At 39.1% G+C, this 21,273-nt stretch overlaps 1 pseudogene; it reads left to right on the top strand.

The window, feature by feature from the left end:
* The first annotated feature begins 278 nt into the window (after window positions 1–278).
* LOC129536106 (transcriptional repressor protein YY1 pseudogene) lies at window positions 279–20,018 on the top strand (annotated as a pseudogene).
* The last annotated feature ends 1,255 nt before the right edge of the window (window positions 20,019–21,273 follow it).

Here is a 21,273-nt window from a genome sequence, read left to right as displayed (position 1 = left end):
TCTGCGACTTCACTATAACTTTTTACTTTCATGCGTTGGAGAAGGAAATGGCAACCCACTCCAGTGTTCTTGCCTGGAGAATCCCAGGGATGGGGGAGCCTGGTGGGCTGCCGTCTATGGGGTCGCACAGAGTCGGACACGACTGAAGGGACTTAGCAGCAACAGCAGCAGCATGAACTACTAATAGTTTCCAGTTTCTCCCACTTCTATCATTAGGCCTTTGGAAACCTTCTGTGAGGCATGCTATGAGTTGAGAAAGAAGCATCTCTTCAATAAAGATGGTGGGTGTCATGGAGGTTCAAGATGCCAATTCAAAGAATTTTCTGGGGCCTTCTGTACCTTTCCAGGCCCAGTCTCAGATATGTATGCATTGCTGCTGTGCACATTCAGTCTTGTAAACCTAATGAGTCTGATACTACACAGGTCACGATGAACATCTCAGGTTTATAGTAACTTGCTTGGTGCCCATGACCTGAAACTTGATCTTTTCTAGCATAAACTTACTCCAGATCCTTAGAGGTAAAAAATTGTGAGTCTCTTACTAGAACTTGCCAAAGATGCCACATTTCCACCATGGGATATTGTATCCATTATATAATTGCTGCATATTACTGCACAGCAAAATAATTTAAAACTTAGCAGCTGCAATTATTTTACCTTCCAACTATCATTTATTTTAAATTAACTGTCTTTGCCTCTAAGTAAGTACACGAACTGACTCATATTTCTGGCAGGAATAGTAGCCTTGATGGTGCTTGGCTCCTCACTCATTCTCATTTATGCTGGATGAGATTTGAGGTGTAAAGATGTGGGACTGTCTTGTGCACTCTGTAGTAAGTCATTTACTGCTATGTGACCAACTTTAGCCAAATGGAGTGGGGTAGCTCTACTGTTTCTTAGAGGTATGATGTGCTCCTCCTTTAATCCAATATGATAAGTTGAATGCTTGTCATTCTGTGAAATTTTCATCTCTGCAAAAATGGCTGCTAATTGTAGTTTGGATATTAACCCAAATTTATTTTACATTCAGCTCATTCAGTAGTATCTAGAACCAGGAAATCCACCCCCACTTATGGGTGATAACTAATTCTAAGTAACAGATTAACAATGGCTCCCCAGGGAATTGATTGTACCCATCAATAAAGTTACTCAGTTTCCTTACTATATCCTCTGGTCCGCAAGTTCTGTTATCCTACAACATTTTTCCACATAAACCATGTTTTTTGTTGTTGTTGTTTGCTTTGTTTTTTGTAATTAGAAGTCAAGTAGCTTTCCTCTTGGCTTTGGTCAAGGATCAGTACTATTCTTCAGGCAATTCTAGAGATAAGCATGCAATCCAGTCTGGCTAAGACTAACTCATGCTACACACCAGAAGTCAGTCAACACTTTTTTTTGGAAGGAGTCAGATAATAAATATTTTAGTCTTTATGAGACATATGGCCTCTGTCACAACTACTAAACTCAGCATAAAAACAGCAATGGACAGCACATAGATGAATGCATGTAACTGTGTTTCAATAAAACTTTATGAACTAAATTAGGCAGTGGATCAGCTTTAACTCACAGCTTACAGCAGGATGAACTTTGCTATACTCCATCCCTTCTACTCATATCTGTACCTCCTCTGAAGCCAACAGAGGTGAGCATCTTAGTACTTGCTAGCAGTTATGATCATCCTAGAGGTTACCCTCCTCCACTTATCATCAGTAACGCCGTCTATAACTGCTCGTCACTGTAATCCAAGTCAGAATTGTCTTTTAAGGACCGCTTCTGTACCAACTCTCTTCCTTTGGACTCCTTGAAAACAGAGGCTGAGACAAAGACCTTGGGCCAAGATATTTAAGATACAGTCCCAGGATACAAGAGTGAAGTAATGAGAAGAGTCAGATAAGGAAGGAGAAGGAAGTATGAAAGAATTATGAAAGTTTCTACTGTGGGAGAGCAGGGTATCTAGACAACATATTAAAAGGCAGAGATAACACTTTGCCAACAAAGGTCCATCTAGTCAAAGCTACCATTTTCCCAGTATGGATGTAAGTGTTGGATCATAAGGCTGAGAGACACTTTTGAATTGTGCTGCTGGAGGAGACTCTTGAAAATCCCTTGGACAACAAGGAGATCAAACCAGTCAATCCTAAAAGAAATCAACCCTGAATACTCATTGGAAAGACAGATGCTGAAGCTCCAGTACTTTGGCCACCTGATGTGAAGAGATGACTCACTGGAAAAGACCCTGATGCTGGGAAATACTGAAGGCAGGATGAGAAGAGGGTGACAAAGAATGAGATGGTTGGATGGCATCACCAACTCAATGGACAGGAGTTTGAGCAAACTCAGGGATATACTGAAGGACAGGGAATCATGGTGTGCTTCAGTCCATGGGGTCACAAAGAGTCAGATACAACTTAGGGACTGAACAACGAGGATGTCAAGTTCAGTTCAGTTCAGTTCAGTCCCTCAGTCATGTCCAACTTTTTGAGACCCCGTGAACAACAGGACGCCAGGCCTCCCTGTCCGTCACTAACTCCCGGAGTCTACCCAAAACCATGTCCATTGAGTTGGTGATGCCATCCAACCATCTTATCCTCTGTTGTCCCCTTCTCCTCCTGCCCTCAATCTTTCCCAGCATCAGGATCTTTTCAAATGAGTCAGCTCTTTGCATCAGGTGGCCAAAGTACTGGAGTTTCAGCTTCAACTTCAATCCTTCCAGTGAACACCCAGGACTGATCTCCTTTAGGATGGACTGATTGGATCTCCTCGCAGTCCACGGGACTTTCAAGAGTCTTCTCCAACGTCACAGTTCAAAAGCATCAGTTCTTTGGTGCTCAGCTTTCTTTATAGGCCAACTCTCACATCCATACATGTCTACTGGTAAAACCATAGCCTTGACTAGACACACCTTTGTTGACAAAGTAATGTCTCTGCTTTTTAATATGCTGTCTAAGTTGGTCATAACTTTCCTACCAAGGAGCAAGCATCTTTTAATTTCATGGCTGCAATCACCACCTGCAGTGATTTTGCAGCCCAGAAAAATAAAGTCAGCCACTGTTTCCCCATCTATTTCCCATGAAGTGATGGGACCAGATGCCGTGATCTTAGTTTTCTGAATGCCAAGTTTTTCGCTCTCCTCTTTCACTTTCATCAAGAGGATCTTTAGTTCTTCTTTACTTTCTGCCATAATGGTGGTGTCATCTGCATATCTGAGATTATTGATATTTCTCCCGGCAATCTTGATTACAGCTTGTGCTTCCTCCAGCCCAGCGTTTCTCATGACGTACTCTGTATTCAAAACATTTCCTGGAATTGTCATGGAATGGTATAAAGATTGGGAGGTTGTGATTCTTATATACCAGCTCACATCCCTTCTGTTCTGTTCAGTCACTCAGTCGTGTCCGACTCTTTGTGACCCCATGGACTGTAGCCTACCAGGCTTCTCCATCCATGGGATTCTCCAGGCAAGAATACTGGAGTGGGTTACCATTTCCTTCTCCAGGGGATCTTCCCGACCCAGGGATCGAACCCGGGTCTCCCGCATTGGAGGCAGACGCATTAACCTCTGAGCCACCAGGGAAGCCAAATATTAACTACACTTAATTTTTGCACTGAACTTTTTCATGAACTTCCATCTGTCCGTCCGTCACTCAGTCGTGTCCGACTCTCTGCGACCCCGTGGACTGGAACTTAGCAATAATTTAAAGGCTCCTGCAGCATTGGACAAAGCCCTGGAGCAGAAAGTGAAAAGACATGTGGTACACTTAGGAATGGGATGCCCTGAGTAAAAGTGACTTTTATCTTGTGCTGAATGCTTATCACAATTATGGCTGAAATCAGAACCGATCCAGGGTAAGTGACCAGGATATCAGAAGTATAGTCAGATGGCACATCAAGAAGAATTCACATATAGCTTCAAGTACTAGTCATCTCAGGAGACCTAGGTTCGACCCCTGGGTTGGGAAGTTCCCTGGAGAAGGAAATTGCAACCCACTTCAGTATACTTGCCTTGGAAATCCCATGAACAGAGGAGCCTGGTGGGCTACTATCCATGGTGTCAGAAAGAATTAGACACAACTGAGCGGCTAACACTTTCACTTTTTCACTAATCATCTCAATAAATTAGAAGCTTCAGAGTAGCACTGAAGAGGAGGGGAGTGGAATTGCAGGCCAATAAAGTAGAAAAGCCATACCATCCTGGGCATGGGAGCTGAAGCTAAGACCAACTATCTAAACTGGCTTTCACCTCTCATGTCAAAATGACAGCCAATCGTATAATACAAGGTTTTCAGCCACTAAAAGTATGAATTCCTACTGAACAACTGCACTAAAAGTATGATTGCCTATAAAAGTGAGAAGTGCCTACTATTCCCTCAACTATCTCTGTGAAGCCATTGATGCCATATATGCTCAGGGCAGTCCTATAGCCCAGAGGCACTCTGCTTGGCTAGGGTCAAGCAAGCCAGCCCTGTAAGTCAACACCTACACCATTTCTCCTGTTTTGTGTTATAGAACCAATAAACTGATCCATAGAAAATATGCTAATTTCCTGGTTCTATTTTATTTCAATTTTACTCCCAAAGAGCCTCATGATTTGATAAATATGAGATGAGATAAAGAGAAAATTAAAGTGCTGTTGTTACAACTTTGATAAACATATCAGAGATAAGGTCAAAAACAAAGAAACAAAAATTAAGAATAAAAAACAGTTTGGCAGTCTAGTGATATAAAATTTCACTTTCTAATGCAGGGGGTATGGGTTGGATCTCTGGTTGGGGAACTAGGACCCCACACGCTTTGACACCAAAAAACCAAAACACAAAATCATAAGCAATATTGTACAAACTCAATAAAGACTAGAAATGACCCACAGCAAAAAAAAAAAAATTAAAAAAGAATATGATACATTGCATAATTCTATGCTAAAAAAATTTAAACACTATAGTACTTAATCAAAATGTCAAAATTTAAGCAAAGTGTTCCATAAATTGTTGTGTAGTAATATTTTTTAAAATTATGTACTATTTAACTCATTTTAAAAGTATAAGGATATTAAAAATGACCACAGTACAAATGAAGGTGTGAAAAGGCAGAACAGAAAAGTGCATATACAATTACTGAGACTTTATTTCATTATGAGTAAGGTGGTATATATTTTTTTCACTATAGGCTTGAACTTCTTGTTGAGGAACTTCCAAGAAGACCATGATGAAGTGGAAAGAGACTGTTCACAAGAAAGATCATTTATAAAGACTGAGCCAAGGGTTGTTGCTGGTGGATTCCCAGACAAATATGTCTCTGAGATTAAAGAACTAAAACATTTTGTCCTGGCCACAACCACAAGCCATAAGTAACAAATGAATGAAACCTTAGTTGACTCAGGACTAGGCACTTCTGAAATGTCTACCTTACTGATCAGAGTCTTTTGGGTACAGAATGGATATTAATATAAGAGCATGATGATTTGTTGTTCTAAATAATATTGGGAAAACTGGGGCACTCTTGTAAATATAGAAACAGAAGTAATAAAAGCTTTCACAACATAGGAATGCAACTAGCAGTGACTAATGTCTTGTGGTTCTTTCTAGGATAATAAAATGTAATGTCTATGAAGTTTGGCCTGAAAATGAATTCAGCTATTTCAGGAACACAGTCTTGGACAATTTGTTGACACCCTGGCAAAAAAAAAGATCATTTGGGCAAATCATTAAATTAGTCTTTAGAAAGTAAGAAATCCTGAGTTTGTGAAATGAAGATAGCATCACAGATCTAAGGGGAATCTAAGCCGATACAAAAGGAAGAATTGAAATATAAAATGTGTACACAAGGATTTTGAAAAGAGATTGGATGGAAGTTTTGCAATTGGAAAATCTTTAGTTGGAGAATGGAGCTGAGGCAGCCAGTTTCTTCCTTAATTCTTGAAATGATCTAAAATGTCTCCCCCTTAATTTGGCTTTTTAAAGGCTTTCCTTTGGGGGCTCAAAGAATTTTCAGTTGCTGAGGGATAAATTAGAAGCCCTACTCCTCTGAAATATATTGGATGGAAATTCTACTTATTTTAGTTAGACTTAACATCCCTTTAGTTCAAGAACAACTTTAGATTTTAGTAACATCTTTAGCAATTATTTTATTCCTAGCCTAAGACTGTTTCTGCTCTTGAAAATCATGATGCCATCTTTATTTCACAAACACAAGATTTCTTACTTTCTGAAGACTGATTTAATGATTTGCAAGTGATCTTTCTGAAAATCATGGAATCCCTAGGTTCTATGAGTGAGAAATAACTACAGCAAAACAAAACAGTAATGAATCTATTTTTTAATGCAAATCCCTTGAAATTTTTAAAGTATCAGGATATATGTGTTCCAAAGGGAATGAAAATTGAAAATTAATATGTGTTTGTATTAATATATTTTTTTAAATTGATAGTCTCCCAGTGATATTTTGTTCATAATTATTTGATCTGACTGGCTCTGATTTAGTGTATTGGCAATGTCTTTAGAAAGCAACAGGACTCAGGAGCAACATGTCTTTGTATTAAGCTCAGAACCACCACAGAACCACAAATAGTAATCTGGTCAATGGTTATCTCTTATCTTTCAAAAGAGTAGCTCTTCCATTTAGTGTGGGTCTTTTTTTAATTAATTTTTAGTGAAATACTGGCAACATTAACTATGAGTCTTCTCCTACCAGAAAAAAAAGTATGAGCTGTTATTAATATTATATAGAAACACCACAGTTTTATTAAGTCATCTACTCTCTTGGCAAAGAAAGAAAAACCCAATTTAACTACTGGCCATCAACACATGGAAGAATTGCTATAATAAAACCAACCGACATTTGTCATAGCAAGCAACCAAGATTAGCAGCTTAGCCCTCTGAGAAAGTTAATGAAACAAATTACTGGCCATTATATATTTCAGTGCCAAATTTTCTGACTTCTGCTTTCCTATCTAGAACACTGACCCTCTTCATTTATTATTTTCCATGATATCTCTAAAATATAATAATAACAGCAACTCAAACCTAAAATATCAAAAGTGAGTTATTTCCCCAAAAACATATACATACCATTTTAAATCAAGGCAAACTGTATGTATATGTTTTTTTAATATATAACATATAAAAATTTTTTTCAAGGCAGAGTATAACTCCATTTATTCATTTTAGGCTATGAATTTATTCTATTTGTAAGTAGACTAAAAACTAAACAAATAAGTTAAAAATGAAGTTTCTATAATGTGAAAGTTGTCATGGAGGTTAACACAGAGATATCTAAGTGTCATTCTCTGAGATCAAGTACCTCATAATTTAACAGAGCTGTTAACACAATATCTGCCACCTTAGGCAGCATATGTTTAGTGCCACAAAGAGAGAGGAACAAAGAAAGGAGTACTTGAAAAACTGACCAATGAGCAAGATTTCACTGAACTGCAACGGCATTCTGGATGGGACATATTCTGAGCCACCATGGAGAAGCAGGAAAGTACACAGTATATTTTGAGACTCCTTGGTTTCCACTGGAGAGTAACAAGAGATAAGCTAGGGACATGTAATGGTTGGTATCCCCTCTTTTTAAAAAGGAAGCAAAGAATCCAATTCAACTACTTGCTACCATAGGAACAGAAAACTTGTAAACAATTGTGATGGATTACATACAAGAATTAGTTCTGGACAAAACTTTGGATGAAATTTGTCTTTGGTTCCCACACTCTTCCCTGTTTAGTGTTCTAAAGCTTTCCTTAACCCTCTTTTCTCAATGTCTGTTGTTTTTATTAATTTGGGACATTTTAATAAATTTTTTAGAATGTACTTAAATCTTAAATCACTGCATGACAAAATTATGAGGGTTCTTAATCTTCTTTAACATATACTTCTAGCTCCTCACTTCATGGATAATTGCAAAGTTCTGGTTAACTTCTTCAACTGTTATCTCAAAGATTTTCTCTGTGTAATTTAAGTGTTATTAAGAATGAAACAGAGAACTCAAGCATAAATCAGTAGGTGAATATTAACAAGAGTACTAATAAGCTTTCCCAGATTCCTAAACTCAGTTATCACGTGTAGGGTTAAGGTTTGCTGTGTTACTTGGTACCTTAACCTTTCAGGTAGAATTTTTCTTTCAATCTATGTAAATTCCTAGGAGTAAAATTATAAACTTGTACAAGTAAAAATCTTCATTAAGGAAGAAGTTTTCAAGTACCTGGTAAGAGATACTGGAATATTTACTACTGGGTGGTTAGCCCACATTCACTATAAACTGAACTCCTTTCCATAAAAGCTGGAGCATGAAAACTGACTTATCCAGCCTTCCTTACAGCTACAGATGGCCATGTCACACATTCTTCTGGCCAAAGAAACTGAAGCAGAAATCTGCTGCGAAGCATCAGGGAAACTTTTGCTTCAATGACTAAGGGGACCGAGAGAGTTGGCAATGCCATTTCAGGACTTGAGCATGAACTTGATGCCTAGAATAGGAGCATCTGCTCTGTAAAAATGAAGATCCAGAGAACTTCAGAAATTCTAGATCTGATATTTTTGAGCTGCTGAACAAACACCAATTACTACATATTTCTTGCTTTGGGAGAAAATAAACTATTTTTACTCAAGCCAACATTAGCAGAATTTTTGGCTATATGCAGCTGAAAGTACTCCTGATAACAAAAGGCTTGTGTCAGAATCAATTGGGAATTTTTCTTTAAATATATCTACCTCAGGGTTGGGATAAGGAGGGAGTGGGAGTGAGGCACATCAATAAAACATAAATAGGCATTTCCGATTACTATTGTTCCCTCCTCTAACCTCTCTCCCATGTCTGTATTAATTTTAGACATGGAGAAGAGTCTCAGTTTTCATCAAAATATACAGTAATCAAAATCTCACCTTCTAAGTTATCCAAACCAGCTCAGAAATATCCACCTCACAACGAAGCACATTTATAATCATCATTCACAAGCACTGTTTGGAGAGACAAATAATTATTGAACACCTTTTATGTATATATTTTGCTATTATTTTATAAAGCTTTGAGAGATAGATATTTTTATCTTCACCAGACTTTCTTGTTCCTTTGCTGTTGAAGAGTCTGAGTGGCAAGAAGTGATTTGTCTTTACCCTTTCTAGAAAGAGGCAGAACCAATATTCAGACTGAGATATACTTACATTTTTTCATTTCTATAATGTATCCTTTATAATTTTAAATCTCTTGATGTGTTACTTCTTTGTATGTATTTGATTACAAACCAGTAGAAGTTTAAATCTGTGTAAATCATAAGAATTTTTTTTAAGAAAGTGAAGATGGAATATCATGGAAACTCAATTTGCAAACTTCTCTTCTTGCTTAAAGTTTCTTACACAAAATAGATATTCTAGTTGCTTTATGTTCTAATACAAGTGATGCTGCCATTTAATTTCTGATATTTCAGGTCACAAATGGTTCATTAATCAATTCAATAAAATTTGGGGGCATATTGTGTGGAAACCTGTCTTTGAGAATGAAATTTGTGATTGACAGGGCTTATTTCAGAGCTTAATTTTGAGATGGGGAAATTGAACTCCAGAGAATTTTGGTGAAGAGCTATAGGTTCTAGAGTTATAACAAGTTTCTTAGCATCCAGAGTAATACTGTTTTAATTATGCTATAATTATGGATCTCCCACTTGCTGGCTGTGTACTTTTGACTCTTTAACCTCTTAAATTATTTTCCCTTTTCTATCAAAGGGGATGCCAGTAAAGATATCTTATGTGAATGTGTTGTAAGAACTATTCCTTATCCCTCTCCCAAAAGACCTGTGATTTTGATTCAGGAATCTCACAGCTTTAGAGTGGCCCCTCTCTCAGGAGTACAGCCTTAATAGTCTAAATCAAGCTTAGGAAATCATCCTTCCCTTTGGCAGTAGTTGACATGGGGGTGAATATAGAATCAATTTCTGGATATTGAGTCTAGAGAGGACATTTGTACAGGGAATAAATCTGCCTGTAAAATCTTTGCACAACTGAAGAAGATATAACCAACAAGGTGAAGGAATATTCAAAGCCAGACTGAAAAAGAAAGTAAAATTGCAGGATTTACATTATTTAATTTTAAGGTTTACCACAAATTTGCAGTAATAAAAAATTAAAGTCACAATGAAATGGCCAAACTATAGAGAGATCAACAAAATAAAACAGAATGCTCCAAAACAAACTCTTACTTATGTAGACATTCAACTTTTCACAAATGTGCCAAAGAAATTTGATGTGGACAAAGTGTGGATTTTTAACAAATAGTGCTGAAATAATTAAATCCATGTGCCGGAAAAAAAAAAAAATCTTGGCTACCCTCTCATACCACTCCAAAAATTAATTCAAATTTAAAAGGAAAGCATAGGTAATATGCTAATTTATTACTTTGGTTTAAGCAATGGTTTCACAAAGAGATCACATATAGCAGTAACTCAATAATGTTATGATAGATAATTTAGATTTTACTAAAATGTAAGATCAATCCTGGGTGTTCATTGGAAGGACTGATGCTAAAGCTCAGCCATCTCATGCGACGAGTTGACTCACTGGAAAAGACTCTGATGCTGGGAAAGGTTGGGGGCAGGAGGAGAAGGGGACGATCGAGAATGAGATGGCTGGATGGCATCACCGACTCTGTGAACAAGAGTTTGAATGAACTCCAGGAGTTGGTGATGGATAGGGAGGCCTGGCGTGCTGTGATTCATGGGGTCGCGGAGAGTCGGACACGACTGAGCAACTGAACTGAACTGAAAATGTAGTTGGAGAAGGTAATGGCAACCCACTCCAGTATTCTTGCCTAGAGAATTCCGTGTAGAGAGGGACCTTGTGAGCTACAGTCAATGGGGTCGCAAAGAGTCAGACACGACTGAGCAACTAACGCTTTATGCATGCCCCATCCCCCGCTCCCCTCCAGTCCCTGGTAATTAACCTCTATTCTACTTTCCCTCTGAATTTGCCTGTTCTAGGTACCTTATATGGAGAAGGCAATGGCACCCCACTCCAGTACTCTTACCTGGAAAATCCCATGGATGGAAGAGCCAGGTAGGCTGCAGTTCATAGGGTCGCTGAGAGTCTGGACACGACTGAGCGACTTCACTTTCACTTTCACGACATGCACAACAAAAGATACCATTACAAAAATGATTAGGCTAGCCTAGAGAAAATATTCACAAGGCTGGCATTTAGAATATATAAAAAGACCATTGTTGTAGCTTTTGTTCAGTCACTAAGTCATGTCCAACTCTATGTGATCCCCTAGATTGCAGCACACCAGGCTTCCCTCTCCTTCCTTATCTCATGGAGTTTGCTCAAACTCAGTCCATTGAGTCGGGGATGCCATCCAACAATCTCATCCTCTGCAGCCCCCTTCTCCTTCTAAGTCTTTCCCAGCATCAGGGTCTTTTCCAATGAGTCTGCTCTTCATATCAGGTGGCCAAAGTATTGGAGCTTCAGCTTCAGCATCTGTCCTTCCAATAAATACTCAGAGTTGATTTGTTTTAAGAAATCAGAGACCATACAACTTTATAATAAAAGGACAAGTAATGACACTACCCTTATGGCAGAGTGAAGAGGAACTAAAAAGCCTCTTGATGAAAGTGAAAGAGGAGAGTGAAAAGGTTGGCTTGAAGCTCAACATTCAGAAAACAAAGATCATGGCATCTGGTCCCATCACTTCATGGGAAATAGATGGGGAAACAGTGGAAACTATGTCAGACTTTATTAATTTGGGCTCCAAAATCACTGTGGCTGATGATTGCAGCCATGAAATTAAAAGACGCTTACTCGTTGGAAGGAAAGTTATGACCAACCTAGATAGTATAATAAAGGCAGAGACATTACTTTGCCAACAAAGGTCCGTCTAGTCAAGGCTAAGGTCTTTCCCGTGGTCATGTATGGATATGAGAGTTGGACTGTGAAGAAAGCTGATCACCGAAGAATTGATGCTTTTGAACTGTGGTGCTGGAGAAGACTCTTGAGAGTCCCTTGGACTGCAAGGAGATCCAACCAGTCCATTCTAAAGGAGATCAGTCCTGGGTGTTCATTGGAAGGACTGATGCTAAAGCTGAAACTCCAATACTTTGGCCACCTCATGCGACAAGTTGACTCACTGGAAAAGACTCTGATGCTGGGAGGGATTGAGGGCAGGAGGAGAAGGGGACGACATGGATAAACTATAGTTTTCTTATATTGTTGTTATATTGTTGTACAATTACTTTGGGGACAAAAAGAGTTCTGAAAGTCTTTTTCTAGTAAAACTGAAGATACAGCTATATGTGACCTCAAAAATTCACTTTCAGGGGTTACCAGTGATATCAAAGACCAATCTATTAAAAAAAAAAACTTGCATAAGAATATAGCAGCTCTATTCTTGTTAGCCAGAAATTGGAAATAGTTCATGTGTCCATCAAGAGGAATATATCAACAAAGTGTGACTCATTTTTACAATAGAGTGCTACTCAAAAATAAAAAAGAAATGAACTATTGAAACATGCAACAACAGATGAATCTCAAAAAACATTATACTGAACAAAAGAAAACTCATGAAAGAATACATATTGTTTGATGCCATTCTAATGGAATCAGTCAAAACACACTGCTGCTGCTGCTGCTAAGTCACTTCAGTCATGTCCGACTCTGTGTGACCCCATAGACGAAAGCCCACCAGGCTCCCCCGTCCCTGGGATTCTCCAGGCAAGAACACTGGAGTGGGTTGCCATTTCTTTCTCCAATGTGTGAAAGTGAAAAGTGAAAGTGAAGTCGCTCAGTCGTGTCCAACCCTTAGCGACCCCACGGACTGCAGCCTACCAGGCTCCTCCATCCATGGGATTTTCTAGGCAATAGTACTGGAGTGGCTTGCCATTGCCTTCTCCGTCAAAACACACTATTGTGGGAAAAAATCAGAGCTGTTGTAAATAGAGCAGAGGAAGTAATTAATTGGTAGGGAGGACATGAGAGAAGTTTCTGGGGTGAGGGTAATGCTCTATATCTTAATAGAGGTTTGAGTTACATATTATGTGTCAAAACTTTAGTATTCATGTAAAATTTGCAAATTTTGTTGTTGATAAATTATATCATAAAACAAAAAATACTGTAAACAAATGCTTAACTTTAAAGATAAGCATGTTGAGGTGTTCAGGGAGAAGTATACTTCTGTCTGCTATTAACTTTGAAATGCATCAAAAAACAAGATGAATTGATAGATGAGTAGAATAAATAGATTGATGAACACACAGTAAAGATAATGTGATGCCAATTATAGAATCTACGACTGGGGTCAGCATCCAAAGTGTCTAATATGAATATAATCTGGCTTCAGAAAGGTTTGATTAGCTTATTACCAAAATCTCTCCTTAATGGAAAATCTTTCGGGGCTGTGCAACTCAGGAAATGCATGTCATTGCTCAACCTATCCAAATCTCCATTTGCGTACAGAGCCATTTGTAGTGGTATCTGATGAGAAGCTGTGATCCCTGACAGTGCCCAAGTGAGAGCATTTCCCCAGGACTCTTCTGAAAAACAGGCTTTTGGTTCATTGCTCAATGCTGGCTAAAGAAAGAACCATCTGGAAAGCAGATATAGAGTGATCTCTATTTTTCCAAGATTCAAAGGAAGGTGGAACATTTCTGAATGAAACCACGGATGTTATTCATAAAATCTGGGCCACATGAGGTTAAAGGCATATTGATTTCCAGGCTAAGGATGAATTGGCCATCTTTGGCCTTTCAGGAAAGTGACCACAGATTAAGATGATGAAGAACAGATGCCACTATTTGAGGCTTCAATTAGAAAACCCTAAATGAGCTTAATTGGCAGGAGAGCCATAACAACTGTGTCTTGCCACAGATGGGCGGAAAGATGACAAATGTTTTAATGTGGTGAAGACAAATCCTGGGTCAAGTTGCTTCTGAATAAACGATCCAACCAGTTTGAAAGGTTTGAAGAAATAAAACTTGCCAATACTTACCAAGTTCCAGAAAGGCCTTATATTTGACTGATTTCACTGTTGAAATTAGGTTTGAGGACAAAAACTATATTTTTTTAAGAGTTTCTTAATGAGAATATCCATACTAGTAAAGAGTTCTGCCCCTAGCTTGTCTACAAAGCTTCTGCCTCCCTTTTTCTACATGTTCCTTCTTTTCAGCAGCACTTCTCCTCTACTTCCCAACAGCCTCATCATCCAAAATGCCACAGACTGTGTGTGTGTGTGTGTGTGTGTGTGTATACACATTAAGTAGTAAGTGGTAACTAACTAATCTTGGACTATTTGCCTTCACAGAAAAGTCTCCAAAGTGTAAGTCCATTAAATGTATCACTCTGTGCTAGGTCGCTTCAGTCATGTCTGACTCTTTGCAACCTCATGGACTTTAGCCTGCCAGGCTCCTGTCCATGGGATTCTCCAGGCAAAAATACTGGAGTGGATTGCCATTTTCTTCTCCAGGGATCTTCTCAACCTAGGGAATCGAACCTGGGTCTCCTGCATTGCAGATGGAATCTTTACCACTGAGCCACCAGGGATAGCTGAGTAATGTTGGACTATTTGCCTTCATAGAAAAATCTCCAGAGCTTAAGTCCATGAAATGTATCACTAACAATTAAATTCAAGCATCAGTGACAAGATGTAAAAATATTGAAGGCAAAAAGCATTCAATACATGGTCATTTATTCATAAGGTAATTATTAACATCCCCTCTTTGAATATTTTTTCTAAGCTATAATGAGAAGTACAAAGAAATATGTCTAGTTGCCTTTGTTCTTAGAGTTTACAATTAAAGAAGTTAAGATATGTACATAAATAACTAAATATTAGATATGGATCAAATGTTTTTAGTCAAAGAACATAATCAAATGATATATATTGTGTGATATTAAAAGATCATTTGCTCCCTAGAAGTTCAGCAAATTCAGAGAGACCTGCTAAATAAGGTTATTGCTCATGGAAATTTTCAGGGAAGAAGCTGATTAAAGTTACCCATGAAGCCTTTGATTTATGAAGCTGGAAATCAGGAAGACAGTACAAGTAGAGAAAATGCCATGAGTAAAGGTGTAGAGAAAAGGCAGGTTGGGAGAATGGGCAAATTGTTCTTCTTCAGTCACCAAGTGGTGTCCGACTCTTTGCAAGCCTATGGACAGCAGCATGCCAGGTTCCTCTGTCCTCCACTATCTCCCAGAGTTTGCTCAAATTCATGTTCATTGAGTTGGTGATACTACCTAACTATCTCATCTTCTACTGTCTCCTTTTCCTTTTGCCTTCAATCTTTCCCATCATCAGGTCTTCTTCAATGAGTCAGCTCTTCATATCAGGTGACCAAAGTTTTGGAGCTTCAACATTAGTCCAATGAGTATTCAGGGTTGATTTTCTTTAGGATCAACTGGTTTGATCTCCTTGCAGTCCAAGGGACTCTCAAGAGTCTTCTTCAGCACCGCAACTGGAAAGCATCAATTCTTCCATGCTCAGTCTTCTTTATGGTCCAACTCTCACATGTGTACATGACTGATGGAAATAAACCATACCTTTGACTATATGGACGTTGCAAAAAAGTGATGTCTCTGCTTTTTAATATGCTGTCTAGGTGTGTATTGCTTTCCTTCAAAGGAGCAACAGTCTTTTAATTTCATAGATGCAGTCACTATCTGCAATGCTTTTGGAGCCCAAGGAAAGAAAATCTGTCACTACTTTCAATTTTTCCTCTTCTATTTACTATGAAGTTATAGGACTGGAAGCCATGATCTTAGTTTTATTAATGTTGAGTTTCAAACCAGCCTTTTCACTCTCTTCTTTCACCTTCATCAAGAAGCTCTTTGGTTCTTCAATTTCTGCCATTAGAGTGGTATTATTTGCATAGCTAATGTTCTGAATATTTCTCTCAGAAATCTTGATTCCAGCTTGTGATTCATCCAACCCAGCATTTCTCATGATTTCTGCATATAAGTTAAATAACCAGCCTTGTCATACTCCTTTCCCAATTTTGAACCAGTCCATTGTTCCATGTCCAGTTCTAACTGTTGCTTCTTGACCCGCATCCAGGTTTCTCAGGAGACAGGCAAAATGGTCTGATATTTCTACCTCTTTAAGAATTTTCCACAGTTTCTTGTGATTCACACAGCTAAAAGTTTTAATGTAGTCAATGAAGCAGAAGTAGATGGTTTTCTGGAATTCCCTTGCTCTCTCCATGATCCAGCAAATGTTGGCAATTTGACCTCTGGTTCGTCTGCCTTTTCTAAAGTTACCTTGTACATCTGAAAGTTCTTGGTTCATGTATTGTTAAATCCTCACTTGTGAAATGAACACAATTATACAGTAGTTTGAACACGCTTCAGCATTTCATTCAGATTAGAATGAAAACTGGCCTTGGAATGGGAAGAACTAACTCTTAAAATATTGATCTCCTAAGAGTGTATCAACATAAACTGGGCTTTACAGACAGTCAAGGAAACTGCTATTTATTATTATCTACTCTCTGAATTGGCAACATTACCACAAACCAAAAGCCCCTGTGCTGTTCTTCATTTTATTAATTTTCACCTGAGACTCTTGGAAGCCATGGTCTACTCATTTATACATACCAAGTTTGAGTTACAGTATTGAAATAGTGAATACACTGGAGACAGTCCTTTGAAAATCTAGTTTTGTTTCATTTTGTTTTTCCTTCTCTTTGATAAAACCAAATGTATGCTATACATTCCCTCTGACATTACCAGCCTTTATTTTCCTTGTTTAATAAAGAGAAAAACGTTACCCATAACTGCAGCCTCAAAATACCCTCCAGATATTATTCACTATGTCTCTGTTTCCAGGCATTATTGCATTTCTTTCATTTTGAAACCAAAATAAGTAATACTGGTAATATTTTCTAGCCTTATAAATGAACCCATTTATAAGTTTATAAGTGAATAATTCAGTCTTAAGATAATGAGCAGAAAATTAACTGAACTCTTTACTATAATTATTTACATGGAGCTTTTTCTATTTACAGAACAAAGATTCAGAAGCTTTGTCCTTTAAACTAATACAAGAATATGAGAAAACATTTTTGAGAGTGTATCATTTCTAGGGATGAAGACTTCCATAAATCATAGCATGGAGAACCTCTATAAAGAGAAAATTCACTCAAAGTTCAAAGGGCAATGCCTAGCTAGTTTCAGCATATTTATATTTTGTTGACCGGCACACATGGACACTTAAAGCCATGAAGGAAGTAGACTGGTATAGAAAGGAAAAAGCTTGAGCTGGGCATCAGATACTCACTAGCTATTTGACTTTTGGCAATTGACCTAATTTTTATTATTTGTTGTTTAGTCACTAAGTCATGTCTGACTCTTGTGACCCCATGAACTGTAATCAGCCAGGCTCCTCTGTCCATGGGATTTCCCAGGCAAGAATACTGAAGTTGATTGCCATTTTCTTCTCCAGAGGATACTCCCAACCCAAGGATCAAACCCATGTCTCTTGCAATCACAGCTGGTTTCTTTAACACTGAGCCACCAGGGAAGCCAACCTAATTTTACTGAGACTCAGTTTCCTTGAATGCATAGTAGAGATCCAAGTGCCTATCACATCTATATTTTGGGAAGACTGAGTGACATCAATTCTATAAAACAGTTGCAGAGAATCCACACAGGCAAGCTTTAGGGAGAAATAATTTTCTGAAGTTGATATAATCAATGCTCACATCTCTGAAATAGTAATTTACTCAAACCATCTATTTTCAGGGTTACATGTGTGTTCTGGGTCTGATTATACAGGAGTTCCCTCAGTCCTCAGCCAATGAGGAAATGGCTGATGTGTTTGTACCTCATCTCACCACTTGAAATGCAGTATTAACTCCCACCAGACTGTGACCCACAAGGACATGGCCCAGTGCCCGCATAATATGTTTTAGATAAAAATTTAGGGACTTTTTTTTTTACCTTATGGAAGCTAAAAACTGAAAATAATTCTGGTAAAAGAATCTTCCTGAGCCTTCCTTCCTCACCGCCGGCCGCCTCCTCACAGCCCCGGAGCTGAGGCCGCCGCGGCCGTGGCGGCCGAGCCCGCAGTCATAGCCTCTGGCGACACCCTCTACATCGCCACGGACGGCTCGGAGATGCCGGCTGAGATCGTGGAGCTGCACGAGATCGAGGTGGAGACCATCCCCGTGGAGACCATCGAGACCACGGTGGTGGGCGAGGAGGAGGAGGACGACGACGAGGACGGCGGCGGCGGCGACGGCCACGGGCACGCGGGCCACCACCACCCGCCCATGATCGCGCTGCAGCCGCTCGTCACCAACGACCCGACGCAGGTGCATCACCACCAGGAGGTGATCCTGGTGCAGACGCGCGAGGTGGTGGGCGGCGACGACTCGGACCGGCTGCGCGCCGAGGACGGCTTCGAGGACCAGATCCTCATCCCGGTGCCCGCGGCCGGCGGCGACGACGACTACATCGAGCAGACGCTAGTCACCCGGGCGGCGGCCGGCAAGAGCGGCGGCGGCTCGTCGTCGTTGGGCGGCGGCCGCGGCAAGAAGGGCTACCTCGGCGGCGGGGCCGGGGCGGTGGACGCGGGCAACAAGAAGTGGGAGCAGAAGCAGGTGCAGATCAAGACCCTGGAGGGCGAGTTCTCGGTCACCATGTGGTCCTCAGATGAAAAAAAAGATATCGACCATGAGACGGTGGTTGAAGAACACATCATTGGAGAGAACTCGCCTCCCGATTATTCAGAATATATGACAGGAAAGAAACTTCCTCCTGGAGGAATACCTGGCATTGACCTCTCAGATCCCAAACAGCTAGCAGAATTTGCTGGAATGAAGTCAAGAAAAATTAAAGAAGATGATGCTCCAAGAACAATAGCTTGCCCTAATAAAGGCTGCACAAAGATGTTCAGGGATAACTCTGCCATGAGAAAACATCTGCACACCCACGGCCCCAGAGTCCACGTCTGTGCAGAGTGTGGCAAAGCTTTTGTTGAGAGCTCCAAACTAAAACGACACCAACTGGTTCATACTGGAGAGAAGCCCTTTCAGTGCACGTTCGAAGGCGGCGGGAAACGCTTTTCACTGGACCTCAATTTTCGTACACACGTGCGAATCCATACCGGAGACAGGCCCTATGTGTGCCCCTTCGACGGTTGTAATAAGAAGTTTGCTCAGTCAACTAATCTGAAATCTCACATCTTAACAGATGCTAAAGCCAAAAACAACCAGTGAGAAGAAGAGAGAAGACTCTCCTCAGCCTCGGGAAGCATCTTCCAGGAGTATGATTGGGAATAAACACGCCTCTCCTTCGTATATTGTTTCTAGAAAAGAATTTTAAAAATGAATCCTACATACCCAAGGGACATGTTTTGATAAAGTAGTAAAAATTAAAAAAAACTTTAATAAGATGACATTGCTAAGATGCTCTATCTTGCTCTGTAATCTCGTTTCAAAAACACGGTGTTTTTGTAAAGTGTGGTCCCAACAGGAGGACAATTCATGAACTTCACATCAAAAGACAATTCTTTATACAACAGTGCTAAAAATGGGACTTCTTTTCACATTCTTATAAATATGAAGCTCACCTGTTGCTTACAATTTTTTTAATTTTGTATTTTCCAAGTGTGCATATTGTACACTTTTGGGGGATATGCTTAGTAATGCTATGTGTGATTTTTCTGGAGGTTGATAACTTTGCTTGCAGTAGATTTTCTTTAAAAGAATGGGCAGTTACATGCATACTTCAAAAGTATTTTTCCTGTAAAAAAAAAAGTTATATAGGTTTTGTTTGCTATCTTAATTTTTGGTTGTATTCTTTGATGTTAACACATTTTGTATAATTGTATCATATAGCTGTATTGAATCATGTAGTATCAAATATTAGATGTGATTTAATAGTGTTAATCAATTTAAACCCATTTTAGTCACTTTTTTTTTTCCAAAAAATACTGCCAGATGCTGATGTTCAGTGTAATTTCTTTGCCTGTTCAGTTACAGAAAATGGTGCTCAGTCGTAGAATGTATTGTACGTTTTAACACCTGATGTGTACATCCCATGTAACAGAAAGGGCAACAATAAAATAGCAATCCTAAAAAAAAAAAAAAGAATCTTCCTCATAACATAATTCAAAGCAATCTTTTCAAAAGACTTATAAATATTAGAGTGTTATTTGCTTCTGCATGGTGCTATTCATTAGTCCACCAAATACTTTTAGCTTCATTTCTTCCTTTTCCTCAATGACACAATAATTTTTATATCAACTCTTACATAATTAAGCTGAATTTGTTCTTTGTTGTCTACATGTTGTTCTTTCCTCATATCAGGTCAGTTCAGTCACTCAGACGTGTCCAACTCTTTTCAACCCTATGGACTGCAGTACACCAGGTCTCCCTGTCCATCACCAACTCCTGGAGTTTACTCAGACTCATGTCCATTGAGTCAGTGATGCCATCCAAGCATCTCATCCCTTCTCCTCCTGCCTTCAATCTTTCCCAGCATCAGGGTCTTTTCAAATGAGTCAGCTCTTCACATCATGTGGCCAAAGTATTGGAGTTTCAGCTTCAACATCAGTCCTTCCAATGAACATGCAGGACTGATTTCAAATAGGGTGGACTAGTTGGATCTCCTTGCAGTCCAAGAGACTCTCAAGAGTCTTCTCCAACACCACAGATCAAAAGCATCAATTCTTCGGTCCTAAAATCTACCGTGGGATATGTGGGCTGCACTAAATTGCCCCTTCCAAACCCACATAGAACAGAACTTGTTGCCTCTCCTGGGACTAAACCCTGGTCTGAACACTCTCCAATGATATATTTATACTGTTTTTACATCTCTAGTAAACATTCATAAAATTTAAAATTAGAGACACAAGATTTGAAGTTTCCAAAAGCTTCCATGAAGATATTTTTTTCCTAACGTACCTGGTAGAAACTGAATCTCAAACTTCCTTTTAATTTCCCCAGATTAATCAGAGGTCTTCATTCCCAGTACAACACATGCTGACCAATAACTGAATCTCACCAAATACTCGCTTGGTGGTTCTACCACTACCTGCACTCAATACTGTATATGTACCAAGACATAGTTCTGTTTGTTTCCAATCCTTTGTATGCCAGTTAAATTTATTATTATTATTTCACAATTTAATTACATATTTCAAAAGCCTATGAAGCATGAGTAATAAAGTTGCTGTTTCTATGAATCTTGAGTAGAAAGACTCAATAAATAGAAATGGCAACAAAAATCTCAAATAATTAGATGGAGACAGAAAAATTACTTAGAGGGGAAAGTAATAATAAAAACTATAATTCTGCACTTAGA

Source organism: Moschus berezovskii, chromosome 6 (genome assembly GCF_049115385.1).
Source record: "Moschus berezovskii isolate FMDL1 chromosome 6, NW_MosBer_1.0, whole genome shotgun sequence".
NCBI classification, from domain to species: domain Eukaryota; kingdom Metazoa; phylum Chordata; class Mammalia; order Artiodactyla; family Moschidae; genus Moschus; species Moschus berezovskii.
Note: the sequence above shows the minus strand (reverse complement) of the source record. Positions and strands in the feature narration are given on the sequence as shown.